This window comes from Nomascus leucogenys, chromosome 18 (assembly GCF_006542625.1).
Source record: "Nomascus leucogenys isolate Asia chromosome 18, Asia_NLE_v1, whole genome shotgun sequence".
In the NCBI taxonomy this organism is placed as follows: domain Eukaryota; kingdom Metazoa; phylum Chordata; class Mammalia; order Primates; family Hylobatidae; genus Nomascus; species Nomascus leucogenys.
The window spans coordinates 77,263,872-77,277,130 of NC_044398.1; the positions used below are offsets into that span (position 1 = coordinate 77,263,872).

Sequence of the window (13,259 nt, forward strand, 5' to 3'; positions counted from 1 at the left end):
AGAGTCAGATTTTAAAAAATTATTTTAAAGGTGAGCAGTTCTTTTCCTATGGATTTTAAACGTTTCACCAGAAAAATTCATGTGCATATTGCTTTCACCCTCACCATCTGCCTCAGTCTAAAACCGTTAAACAGATTTATGTGTAGTGTTTTCCAATATTAGTAGCAGTACTAAACTTATCCCCTCAGTCTAATTTGTCCTTAGTCAGCCCCATGGTAGTGATGGGCGCATATGCTACTATCTTTTCCTAACATCCACCTAGAAACGTGTATGTCTGCTGGAGGTTAGTGTACCATCTGAATGAAGATTGGAATGGTTTTTTTGTTGTTGTTGTTCCTTTTTAGAGAGAGTTTTGCTCTGTCATCTAAGCTGGAGTGCAATGGCATGATCATGGCTCCCTGCAGCCTTGAACTCCCCAGGCTCAGGTGATCCTCCCACCTCAGCCTCCTTAGTAACTGAGAACTACAGGCATGTACCACCATGCCTGGCCAACTTATCTGTATTTTTTGTAGAGACAGGGTTTCTCCATGTTACCACTCCTGGGCTCAAGTGATCCACTGACCTCAGCCTCCCAAAGTGCTGAGATTACAGGCATGAACCACCACACCTGGCTTTGGAGTGTTTTTTATGACATGCATTGCTGAATAAAAACGTCATTGGTGGGGAGTTGAGTTAATTGATGTAAAATATTACAAAACTATTTAGCAGAAGTTTGTCGTCTTTATCTTTTAGAAAAAAAAAAGTAAAAAATGGCCTAAGAAACATTGTTCTCCATTAGGATTCCAAAATGATAAATCTGCTAGCCTATAGGGGAAAGGTCAAAATTTTGTTTTGCTGTGACTATATGTCATAAAATATAAAAGCTAAGCACTCCCTTAGGCATTATCTCACACATTTTTCCACTTGCTAGCACAGTTTTAAGTTTTTAAAATCATACTATGAAATGATTAGCTATTACAACATTTGAAGTTTTTTAATTTTTGAAATTATAATTTAAATTAATAACCAAATGTAGATCTTGTTATTTATTATCTTTATTACATGTCTTGGCAAAACAGAGCCAGGAGTTCCTACTGTAGTAGTCCTGGGAAACTAGTCCAGGTGTAACGTTGCCCATGATTAATTGGTGATGTACTCAGGCATGACACCATCCCACTGTACTGCTCCACTGTGGGAGATGCACCTTGATTGCCCAGTGGCCTAATCTAATCCAATGACCTCTTTCTGGGAAAGAAAAAAAAAGTTGAGCCTGAGCACCCTGCAGTATTTGACACCAGGAACCATCTCCAATTTCTTGAGTAGTCTTCTCTTGCTTCCTATGGTGCTTGCTTCTGTATTTCTGTTCTTGTTGGCTCCTTTTGCTTCTGCCATTTTAACTATTGGAATCCCTTGGATCACATTCTCTGTCACACTTAATTGTGGCATAAACTCTTTTACCAAGGTCCTCTCTTTCGTGCATGTGCTGATTTTTCCCACAGCTTTATCTTGGGTCTGAACATTTCTCCTGAACACAGATGCGGGTGTCTGTTTACTGATCGTCTCTCCATCTGATTGTGTCCTACCAGCACCTCAAATCCAGCTGTTACCCAATACCAAATTTATTTTCTCCAATTTCTGTTTATTCTCTGTTATTAGCAACATCATCCACCTTGTCACTCAAACTAGAAATCTCAGTATCATTTTCTGTTACACCCTCTCTCCCACTTTCCCTCTGAAAAGTGTTTTATACCTGACCCCCCTCCCCAGTGCCACAGCCACTGGTTCCAGGATGTTGCAGTGACAGAGAACTGGGAGCCTGCTTTGGCACTTCCTGGGCTCCACCTCCATCAAATCTCTCTCAGACATTGAAGTTCATTTTTTTGAAAGACGTGAACTTAATTATGTCTTTTACCTAATGTAAAACATTTCATGGTTCATCATGACATACAGGAGTATAGTGGTTATTAAAGTGATTCCCAGATGAACAGCAGCATCCGTCGCCACCGCCACAGACTAGTTAGCAATACGAACTCTGAGGCTCAACCCAGATCTACTAAGTAAGTAACGGGGGGGGCGGTGGTGCCCAGCACTCTGTGGTCTAACACATTTTCCAGGTGATCTCTGATACACTCTACAGTTGGAGAATTACTGCCCTGTAGGTTCTAAAGCCTGGCTGTGCATTTGAGTCACATGTGGAACTTAAAGACATACCCAGACCTAAGGCCAATTAAGTCAGAAACTTAAGGTGTCTGGCCTGGCCTATATCTTTTTAAAAGCTCCCCAGAGATTTTGATACAGAGTAATGGTAGAGAACAACTTAAACTGTAAAATTCACTTTTTTTTTTTTTCCAGCAGAATCTAAAGTAGTGTTTCTGAAACTTGAATGCACACTGGAGTCACCTGGGAAGCTTTAAAAATGACTGATGATTGCCCTCCACCTCCCTCCCCATTCTGATTTAATTGGTTTGCAGTGTGACTTGGGCTTTGGGGTTTTTTAAGTTCCCTAGGCTATTTTAATGTGAAGCCAAGGTTAAGATCACTGTTCTAAAGCTAGGATTCAGAAACACTATTGTGCCTAAGAAGCACCTGGAGTACTTGATAAAAATAAGGGCCTCACTCAGGTGACGAATCACCTGGAGTACTGCCCTAAAGAGTATTTCCAACTGGCCCCCGACTGTTGTAGTTACGCTTTCATCCATCCGCTTTGCTCCTCAACATTCACTGCTCTGCCTTAATTTCCTACAACTCTCCGTCTGTGACATCAGATTACTTCACTTTACTTAAGTGTGTCTTGCTTAAATCACTGGAAGGAAGTGTAGGTTATTCAAGCCAATAAATTGTTCTAAATCAATTGATTAGCCATTTGGAAAAGAGGTAAGCCAGACTGCTATCTTGCTCCTTACAGGAAATAAGCCCCATATAGATTTTAAAAAATGAATTAAACCATAAAAGTACTAGGAAAAGGCCAGGTGCAGTGGCTCATGCCTGTAATCCCGCACTTTGGGAGGCCGAGATAGGTGGATCACCTGAGGTCAGGAGTTTGAGACCAGCCTGACCAACATGGTGAAACCCCATCTCTACTAAATACAACAAAATAGCTGGGCAGGAGGTGGGCGCCTGTATTCCCAGCTAATAGGGAGGCTGAGGCAGGAGAATCGCTTGAACCTGGGAGGCAGAGGTTACGGTGAGCCAAGATCGTGCCATTGCACTCCAGCCTGGGCAATGAGGGCAAAACTCTCTCAAAAATAAATAAATAAATACAAAAAAATATGGATACATTTGGAAAATAATTTGGGATTGAAGAAGGCCTTTCCAAACAAGATAAAACACCTAAAAGCCGTAAAGGAAAGTAGTTGACAAATTTGATTAGATAAAAACTTTTCCACAGAAAAGTTACCATAAGTAACATTAAAAGATAAACACAGATGAATATTGACAGGGTTGCCTTGATGTGGAAAAAAAAAAAAGTAACAATAAAAGACTAACAGAAGAACTCAGTGGAATAAAGTACAAACTCTGGGTAGTTTGTACAAAAAGAAACACAAATCGTCAGTTAACATTAAAAGATGCTTAGCTTTACTCATAATCTTCTGAAGAAACATGAAACGTTATATGAGGTGATGGCTATGTTAATTAGCTTGATTGTGGTAATCATTTTATAATTGTATAGCAAAACATTACATTGTACACCTTAAATATGTATAATTTTTGTCAGTTCAATAAAGCTGGAAATATATATAAAGCAATCTGATATTATCTGTCAAATTGCCAAAATCTGAAAAAATTTAGTATTGGCAAGGTGGAAGGTAGACAGCATCCTGTATGTCACTAGTGAAAATATCAGTGCAATGTCTTTGGAGAGCAATTTAGTGAGAAGGACCAAAGTGAAAAGTGCACTGTACTCAACTGTACCCACAGTTTTGCTCACAGGAATTTAGCTCTTGGAAGTACGTAAATATTTAGAAGTCAAAACACTAAAATCAGTATAAACATTCATAAAATACTAAGTAAGTGATGCTAACTGAAATATTGGGATATTTGATGCTGAAAGATGATAATAGAGATTTAGATGGGCTAATACAGAAAGTTACAGATAATTAAAAAATAGCAAATAATAGAACTTTAAGCTATATAAATGTAGAGCATTATATTTGATATGGTATTATTTTGGGAAGAATTTTATACACATACGCTTGTGAATATACGCGTATTTCTAGATAGGTACATACCCTATCAAAAGAGGTCACTTCTGAATTGTAGGACTGGGGATGGGGAGGTGGAGGTGGGACGCAAAGTCTGGTACAGAGCCTGACACAGAAGTGTTTGAATGAACCAGTGAATAACAGAGGTTGAGAGAGGTTTTTTGGCTTTATCGTATGTCTACTTGAATCATTTGAATTTTTTTCCATGTATATATCATTGCTTTTGTAATAAAAAAAAATGTAAAAATGTGCAGTTCATTTTTGGGACTCTGTTCCTTCATTTTCCTCTGCCTCAAAGCCTCCTTTCCTTTCACTTTTCCTTCTAGATGCAGATCGAAGGTTGCCCCTGCAAAGCTATCCATTATTGTCTCTTCCGAATTCACATTTTCCTTAATTTATCCTTACCACCATGAACACAGAGTTCCACATGCTTGGTCTCTCTTCCTTGCCTCATGGGTTAGAGGCTTGTGGTCAGAGATGGTCTGATTCAGCCTTCTTTCTGCAAAGGCTACCAGAGGTCTGCAAAAAGGGAAGGAAAAGTGGCAGTACTTTACTGTCCAGCTTCTTAGCTCTAGTCTGCCTTAGAGTCACACCTGACCTGATGCACAAAATAATTCACCACTTCTGACCCATTGAGTATTCTCAGAATACAAAGCTTTGGCTTCATTAAACACAACCTTCAGAAAGGTTAGCATTCCATTGCATCCATCTCTGTCACTGCCAACATCACTTGAAGGAAGCCCTAGGTATCATTTGTCTTTGACTTTCTGGCCCTAGCAAAGTGTCCAGCATATATTAACTCTGCATAAGTGCTTTCCAAATGATTTAAAAATTTTAAATATGTGCCTTTTATTTACCTACTTTTTCATTCAAAAAGGGGCTTAAAGACCCTGTCATGTTCTTTAAGAGAATAATCACAACTTTTTTTCTCCCATCTCAGTTCGTCCCAGAATACCCCCTTCAACACCTTGCAGTAGTAACTGTGGCTGTATAAGGTAGTGATTCTCTGAAGGTTGACATTTGTGCATATAGAATCTCAAGAGTTGTGTGTGGCTTAAAACAAGCTCCACTAATCACACTTATCAATTATTTTCAGATTGTCTACTAAAGATATCATGGATGCATGTACAGAATGTAAATGAAAGGACACGAAAGACCATGTTCCTATTATGAATAAAGGCAAATTATGTTTTATGCAAGAAGGAATGATAAGAATTAGAGTGAATACTCTTAGTTTTGCTTCTGATAATCAGTTGTTGAATCTAGATCCTGTGCCTTGATTTTAACTGTTTTAATAATTTTAAATATTATAATATTACATGGACCATATAATAGGCATTCTGCCTCAAAAAAAAGAAAGCAAGCATGAAATGCACAGATTTTAAGTCAAATATTCATGTTTGTTAGGTATGATTAAAATGAAAACTGGTTTGAACAAACATGAATAAAGTTGATAGTGAAAATGTAATTATGGTTAATTAATGTTTTCTTTCATTATATATATATTATATAATATTATATATAATTGTATATATTATATATATATTTTTAACAGAGGTTTTAAATCTTAACCCAGGAACACAGGAGCATTAGAAGCTTAGCATGTGGGGAGGGGTTCCTATTTTAGAGGGAAGGGAAAACTGTGCATATAATTGGGTAAGGGTAGCGATAGGATTTGGGGTGGGGGAGGTTATGTACCGCTTAACCCAGGAGGATACCTGTGGGCATTTGGGACTTCTGGATAATTGACATGGTATGATATACTATTTGTTTGGTTTGATAGGGAAGGAATTTCAGGTCTTAATGCTGTTTTGAGAATACTTAGAGGTCAAAGTGAGGTGAATGTAAAACAGGCATCAAACTAGTATGATTGAGACAAGGAAGAAGAGATGCTGAATTATGGGAGAAAATAGGGAAGTGAAAAAAAATGTTAAGACTTCCTAGTTCAGTGCTCTCAGGGACAAGTGGAAGCTTAGAACATGATTTACAGTATACAAGAAATTCTAAGGCTGTGGTTCTCAACCCTGGCTGCACATTAGAATTATCTTATTTAAAAGGGATGGGCCAACTTCACCACTATGTAATATATCTCTGTAACACAACTGCACTTGCACCTCCAAAACTATAAAAATAATTTTTTTCAAATGTTGACATACATAGTATTTGATTTTTAAATATTCTAGTGTGATAAAGCATACTTATGTGAAAATAAAATTTCTATGCCCCAGACATTATATGGAAAGCTAATGTTGTATAAATAAGATGGCAATTTTTCTATTACTTGTAATGACATTTTAACTGTGTTTCAGAAAGTGCCTGGGATTAATCACAAAGGGAAAAATAATAACTTGACAGTGGAGAACTGGTGGACACCACCTTAGCCACGTGACCAAAGTTATCAATAACAGGATAAATCAATCTCAGGTACCTCTGGATATGTTACACTGAGAAAGATACTTCATCACTTACATGATATTGCGCCCCCACAAATTTCATAACCTGAATCTAGTTAGAAGGAAATACTATGCAACCCAAATTGAGGGACATTCTGCAAAACAACTACCTGCAATCTTTTTTTTTTTTTTTGACACAGAGTCTCTGTCGTCAGGCTGGAGTGCAGTGGCGCGATCTCAGCTCACTGCAACTTCTGCCTCCGGGGTGCAAGGGATTCTCCTGCCTCAGCCTCCTGAGTAGCTGGGACTACAGGCACACGCCACCACGCCCAGCTAATTTTTGATGGGGTTTCACCATGTTGGCCAGGATGGTCTCCATCTCTTGACCTCATGATCCGCCCGCTTTGGCCTCCCAAAGTGCTGGGATTACAGGTGTGAGCCACCGTGGCCAGCCTACCTGCAATCTTTAGAAGTGTCCAGGGCATTAAGGCAGAGGTACAACTGAGGAACTGTTTCAGACTGAATGAAACCAGAGAGACATAGCAACTAAATGCAGTGTGAGATGCTGGATCAGATACTAAGTCAAGAGAAGAGAATAGTTCTAAAGGACATTATTTGGACAGTTGGTGAGATTAAATGTAAATATGGAGTGCAGATTAGATAATAACATTGTATCAATATTGTATTTCCTAATTTTGAAAATCAGACTGTGGGCATGTAAGAGAATGTCCTTGGTCATGGGACATATATACAAAAATTTAGAGTTATAAGACCATGTTTCTGACTTACTTAAATAATATTAAAATCCAAATTTAAAAATATGGAGAGAAATAGTAATAAAGTAATTGTAAGTGTTAAACAGGTGAATCTGAGTAAAGAGAGCAGAAGCTCTCTGTACTATTCTTACAACTTTCCTGTAAATTTGAAATATTAAAATAAAAAGTCACCAAAAAGGGAGGTTGGGATAGGGCCTGAGTGTTAGCATTTTTAAAGCTTTAAAGGTGATTCTGATATGCGGTTCCCAGTGACACCTCTTTATTGATCTAAGGAAATGGAGGAAGTGAGTGTCAGAAAAATATTAGAGGAATAAATATCTACAGGCCAAGAGTTTCCAAGATTTCCTGTGTGGTTTGTGGGAACTGAAAAGTCAGAATTCTGATTTGGTAGATTCTTGGCACATCACATATTATTTTATTATGAAGCAACGGGGTTAAATGCCTTTGATCCTTTAAATCTGAACAGACTTCTGAAGTTAAAAATTGAAAAATGATTAACTTAAAAGGAAAAGGAAAACAGCTTTGCACATGTTTTGCTTCTTCCAGATGGAATTCATGTGTACCAGAGGCAAACAAAATGTTTAGCATTTGTTAAATGGGGCCACATTAAATTTAGTATTTATGTTTTAACTAAGAGCCAAAAGAAAGCGATTTATAATAGAGAATACCTTTAGATGGCATTTAGAAAGTTATATGGATATGTGTTTCATTTAAATACTTTCTCTTTGACTAGAAATTACTCAGCAATTGAAACAAACAGTCTGAGAAAAACCCATTTCCTGATAATATCCACCCTTCTAGGAAAAAGGGGGAATTCTTTGTATCTAATTATGTTAAGGAATTAAATCCCTTCATGTAAGATAGAAGAAAAAATACGAACGCATTAGGTTACATTCTTTAACTCAGAGTTTTATCCAGATTCAGTCTATAATTAATTATGTAAGATTAATAGAGTGAATCAAGTTTCATGAAATTGCATGAAGCTTAGGAATATCTGTTACAGTGGCTATGTTTTTGCCTCCCTTCCTTGACCTTACAAATGCTACTCTGTAACTTTAAACAAGGGGTAAAAGTAATCTCTTCTCTGTTGCTAGGAAGATGAATTACTGTAGATGGGAGGAAAACATACAACTTAAAATCAACTTTCTTCATCACTCTTGACATTCACCAGTCTTTACTTGTGATCACCTTGAGATATGACATCAATTCAGAGTAATAAGGAAGGGTCAGTGAAAAGCTAAAACGTTCTCAAGAACCCATTATAACACATCTCCAAGGGATTCCTGTCAATGCCACAGCATTTCAAATACAGTACACAAGTTCCAGAGAAACAGCTTCATGAAATGGAGACAATGGGTATCTGTGCGAGTCTTATGACAAGAAATTGACCTCTTATTGGGTCTCTCTTCCACTCCCTACATGTTTTTCTCTCTATAACTTCATGAGTCATTCCTTAGAAAACATTACATGTCCATTTATCAACAGTCTATTGTGAAACAGTACATTTTCTATATACTGTTGTCATTGGCAGGGTTTTCTTAAAAAGTAAGTATATTTAAGAGCTTTGATTTAAGAAAGTTTCTTTGTCACGTGGATAAGGATCCAGAATTGATTTCACGAAGTGAGTTTGGAGTTGGATATACACATCTGTATCTATCAGTAGATGTTTAGCTCTTTACACTGTGTTCACCTATAATCTGTTCTAGCAGATAGCTCAAAGCCCTGTGCATAAAAAGAACTTAATAAATATTAAAGTAGAAAAAAACTATTTTCAGTTTGCTATGTAACAGGGATGAGATTAGACACTGAGAACTCAAAGTACACTTTTTGTGTATCTAGATGTATAACTGGAGTTCATCCCTTACCATCACTTACAGTTATAAATTATTTAGAGAAAGAGAGAAGTGGAATATTGTCTGCCTATTGTTATATTCCATTTAGTTTTACTTATGGGGACAGGAGACAGAATGATTAAAATGATCATTATCCAAACTTTAATATTTAGCCTGTAGAATTTTCCTTCTCTACAAATATTTTACTTAGCATTGTTGACTAGTTTGAATGTCTGAAATAGATTAGGGCCATGAAATTCATTATGCACTAAATAATATGAGATTTAAAAGTGTTATTTGCTCTAATGTACAATAAGAAAATTGTAATGGGATTCTTAAATGTTTAGGTAGTCTAAATGTTACATATGAGAACTGCAATTAAATGTAACATCGTTACATATAATTGCATAATTGTGGACTATGAGCACATTTAATATATTTGAAATTATTTTGTGGAGCCTCCATAAGTAAAAATGACTAAAGCTTGCCCAGGTGTTCAAGTTTTGCCCTTAATTCTCTCTCACACTGATGAACCATATTCTCCCTCGGTCTTCTCCATCTCAATTAATGCCACCATATAGCCATTTGCTTCTAAAATCTTGAAGTCTTCTTTGTGTTCTTTTCCCCTTTATTCCACTCAATCCCATTTTTCAGCAAATCCCGTTGGCTCCGCTGCCAAAACATAACAGCTCTTCAATCACTCTATCTAAATCACCATCTCTCTTACCTTGTCTGTGCTGGTAGCCTCCTAACTCATCCCCCTGCTTCCACTCTTGCCTGCTTAAAGCCCACTGGCCACAGAACAGCTAGAAGGCTCTTTCTAAAATGTAAATAAAATCATGTTATCCCTCTCTATACAGTAGACGATTAGTAAATATTTGTTGGCTCAATCAGTCAAGCAGTGAGTAATGGTGCTATAGCTATGGAAGGGTCAATAAGACAGGGACAGGAAAAACCAAAGATTCAGGGAGCCCAGATTATAAGAAAGCCTTGATTCATTGTGTATAATTCTGTCTTTACTTGAAACTTAAGCATATGAGTCTACTTCTTTTCATTGGCCTGCCTGTGAACACTTGACAGCTTACCCAGAGAATTCCACTGACGGCCAATCAAGGTTTTTTTCTTGGCCACTTAGAGTCGAAACAGCTGCCCAGGTTTAATTAATAGTCTACAGTTATATCTGGAGAGGAGCCAGTTTGAGACAGGTGTCTAAATGAAAGGGAGATTCCTAGCTCTTTTCATGAGTCACCTGTCTGGGTCTGGTGAGATAGACTCAAAGTTCTCAGGGGGAACGGAACTGTTATTTTAGAGTTCACTCAGGTTGAGGTTCCTGCATCGTGTTCCAGTGCCCACTTTATCTGCTGGTATTCATCATACAAGGAGATCCTAGGTTTGATTCTGTGAAGTTTGGTTTCAGGGTTTTTAAGCAGTATCCATTTGCCAGGAATCTCCAACAAAGCAATAAGAAACACAGCACTGATTGTTATGGTGCAAATGTCACAACTCATTTAAGGGGATCATCAAGTAATGACAACAAGGATTCAAATGAGGGCTTACTCTTTGATCCACCAGGAGTTTAAATGGCAATTATCATTAATTCTTGGATTCCCCCAGTCCTGATAGAAATTCGAGCTATCAAACTATCATTTCGCAAGCAGACAGCTATTAAAAGCACATTAATAATCTATAGAGGGCATGGCATATGCCTTTTAAAAAGATTTGCAGCTTGCTTCTATGTGGCAAAGACACGGGACTTCTCCAATCTAATTACAAAGCAATCAGACAATTTAATTAATCTGGAAATCACTTTCTTAACAATAGCTGCCACTAAAATAAGGCACCCTGTGTAGTGCCGTTAGGTAAAGTATGTTTTTCCTACACTGCTTATGTATTAGCCATGCTAGTTCCCCAGGGGGATCATGGAGTTAATTACCTACCTAATGCCTGACCACTACTAAGGTTTGCTTTACCAGGTCAGAAACAGCAGCAGCGATACCAGCAGTCTATAAAGTGTCCTAGCACTCAAGCATCCAAGAGCCAGCAAATCCCTGGGAGCAGCAGGATTTTAGTTATAAGCAAGTGCTGCACATATGGGCAGAGAATTAACTGGCACCAGTTTTCATTTGGGAGTCTGTCAGGTATTGCTTTGCAGATGGGTGGATGAATTCAGAGAGCAGTGCTATGATGAGTGAAGGTCATGTATAGGACTCAGGTTTCACTCCTTACTCTCATCCTGGGGAAGCACTGTGCATGTGCACAGCAGTCAAGTCCTCATCGCTGAGTTTAGAATATATAATATGTGCTTTATAATTTGGCCTGTTCTAAATTAGCAGTATTTTGATCACTGTATAACAAAATAGTATTGCTAAGTCTTCAGAGACTGAGTAGGAATCAATTTTTATTTCAAATAAGAACAAAGACTTCAGAGATTGACTTCTACCTGCCTAGTCTGCTAGTCTTATAATTCCTCTGTAAGGAAAATGGAGGAATTTCTGTAATAAGTAACGCAGAAGTCTATAGAATGCTCATTTACCCTTTTCTTCTGTTACCACCACCACTCCATTTCTCTCCCAAAATTTCCTATTAGAGGGTCAGTCATTTTCCCAATCTACCCACATTGGAAACATCAGTCACTTTTTTAGCCTGTATCCTTTTCCCTTGTTTCTAATCCTCTAACGACTATGCTTGGTTTGCTCATCAGAATATCCTTTCTATTGACCTTCCATGTCCTGGTCTAGGTCCCTCCTCCTCTGCTACTCCCCTGGCCACCCATACCAATTACACTCAGGCCAGCTTAGAACCTCTGGCATCAATCTCTTGCCTCCAGGTAGTTCTTAAAGCCTCTAACTTATCAGTACCAATAAACACAGCTAATTGGCTTTCCCAGTCTGAATTCCCTTCAGCCAGAGAAACTGTCTCGATTGCCTTGCCCTACTGTGTTTGGGTCGTTTCTGACTCCTTCCTGAAGTCGCCTTCTGTTTCTCCTCTTACCTAAAACCTGCTAAACTGCCCTCAAATTGAGCTAGAGTCCCTTGTCCTTAAGGAATTATCAGTTGCTCTAACCCACATCACTCTCACTCATTTTCTCTAATACCCTCTGACAGTTAAGAGCCTTAATGATAATTCGTGTGTGTGTGTGTGTGTATACATATATATATATTTGCATTTTAATTTAGCTTTTTGGTCTGACATGAAACAGAAACATCTGCGATTAGTAAGATAGAAACAACACCTCTATAGTCTTGAAGTTGAAGATGTGGGAATTTAAGTTAGGTTTTACAGCGGTGTAGTAGATGAGAAGAAAATGAGGGAAATGTTCAAGCGATGGACCTAGAAAGGCAGCCTAAGATGCGAAGGCAAAATCTGAATATGGGAAATGGTTAATGGCAGCCTTGTTTTTTTTTTTATTTTATTTATTTTTTAGAGCAGAGTTAAATTCACCTCTTTATCTATATCTCTGCCCATTCATCCTGAAGATGTTGGGTCAGCATGGGGACCATTCACTAATATCCCTATCCCTAAAAGTGAAAAGGGTTTTAAGTCAATTCCTTGTTTCTTCCTTCTTCAGATTAAAAAATATATATTAATAAGCTCTCTGTATTGTTCTAGTTGATCACATTGTAATCTCCAGGTATAGTGTTTTCTTTACAAATAACACAGGGCTAAGAATTTGTTGCCAGGTTTCATTGGCCTTATGATTTCATTTTAAGTGAATAGGTGTAGCAGGGATTGTTCTTAGAATGTTTTGGCTTCAGATAATCAGTTATTGTGTTACACCTAATTATTTACTGGTAGTTTGCTCTATATGGTGTGTGAGCAAATTGAACACTTTTCCCAAATGAAAAACAAAATTTATATGAATATTTCTGGCATTGGATTATTTCCTTTAGAAAACAAAATTTTTAGCCATCTTGAAATTTGAGATTTTTAAAGGAATATGAAGAGAAATATACAAGCTAAATTAGGGGTGTCGGGAGAGGGGATGAAGGCTATTGAGAGAAGTTGAAAGAACTTAATTTAGCTGTGTGTAGATAAATGGACAAAATGAATCCTGGATTACTGGATGGCAAAAGCAGA

General features: G+C 37.7%; 1 protein-coding gene across 3 annotated transcripts in view; it reads left to right on the plus strand.

Moving 5' to 3' along the window:
• MAST4 (microtubule associated serine/threonine kinase family member 4) overlaps positions 1-13,259 on the plus strand; it is a 577,822-nt gene that overhangs the window by 483,565 nt on the left and 80,998 nt on the right. The gene's annotated exons all lie outside the window — the stretch shown is intronic.